This window comes from Euphorbia lathyris, chromosome 5 (assembly GCF_963576675.1).
Source record: "Euphorbia lathyris chromosome 5, ddEupLath1.1, whole genome shotgun sequence".
NCBI lineage: Eukaryota > Viridiplantae > Streptophyta > Magnoliopsida > Malpighiales > Euphorbiaceae > Euphorbia > Euphorbia lathyris.
This window is the reverse complement of record NC_088914.1, coordinates 61,081,211-61,082,378: the sequence shown is the minus strand read 5'-3', so window position 1 is coordinate 61,082,378 and position 1,168 is coordinate 61,081,211. Positions and strand designations below refer to the sequence as shown.

The window sequence follows — 1,168 nt, the reverse complement described above, 5'->3', positions numbered from 1 at the left end:
TAAAATTACCAAGCCAGAAGTTATGACCACACTTATGGATTACGCTAGGCCAGGAGTGGCCGGTGTAACAAACAGTATAGTTAGACCCCAAATTAATGCACATCATTTTGAAATTAAGCCTGCATTGCTTAATATGTTGCAAAATAATGTAACGTTTTACGGGTTACCTAACGAAAATCCTAATACCCATTTGACAAATTTCTTAGAAATTTGTGACACTTTTAAAATTACTGATGTAACTGCAGAAGCAATCAAACTTCACCTTTTTCCTTTTACTTTGAAGGATCGAGCCAAAGAATGGTTAACTTCTATGCCAGCCGCATCAATTGAGACTTGGGAGCAATTAGCCCAAGCATTTTTATCAAAATCTTGCCTTTAGCAAAAACCGCAAGAGTCATTAAAGAGTTAACATCTTTTTCTCAAAATGATAATGAAACTCTTTATGAGGCTTGGGAACGATTTAAAGAACTTCAATGTTTATGCCCACACCACCAATTGCCCGCTGAACTTTTAATGCAAACATTTTATAATGGACTAAATCCTACAACTAGAGGTTCATTGGACGCTATGTCTGGAGGGTTATTCATGAAGAAAACATCTGCCCAAGCAAGAGAACTTTTGGAGGAAATGGCAATCAACAGCAGTATGTGGCCCGCGGAACGTGGACACATACCAGTAGCAAAACCATCATCCTCAACTACATCATCAGTTAAAGGTATAGTGAATCTTGATCCAGTAGCGATGTTGCAAGCCCAATTTTCTGCCTTGTCGCACAAAATTGATAGGTTTATGGCACCGTGTGATCTTAATGGTCAACCAATCCAAACAGATGTGGATTACGAAGGTATGAGTGAGATTGAACAGGTAAATTTTGTCCAAGGGCAAAACCAAACTAATAACCCTTATTCCAATACATATAATCCTAGATGGAGAAATCATCCTAACTTTAACTGGAGAGATAATAATAACAATAATGTTAATGCTAATCAAAATCGTACTACTAATTATCAAAATCAATCAAGAGATACGATTAGCACTTTATTTTCTAAAATCGACAAATTCATTGATGCGATGAGCGGAAAAATAAGTAATCACGACGATGGTTTTAAACGGATCGAGAATAAATTCGATTAGCTTATTAAAAACCAATCATCTAACATCCATAATT

General features: G+C 36.2%; 1 non-coding gene across 1 annotated transcript; it reads right to left on the bottom strand.

Moving 5' to 3' along the window:
- Positions 1 to 390: 390 nt before the first annotated feature.
- LOC136231530 (small nucleolar RNA R71) lies at positions 391 to 497 on the bottom strand. Its single transcript, XR_010689904.1, has one exon. It is a non-coding gene; the product is annotated as a small nucleolar RNA R71 (small nucleolar RNA).
- Between the last annotated feature and the right edge of the window lie 671 nt (positions 498 to 1,168).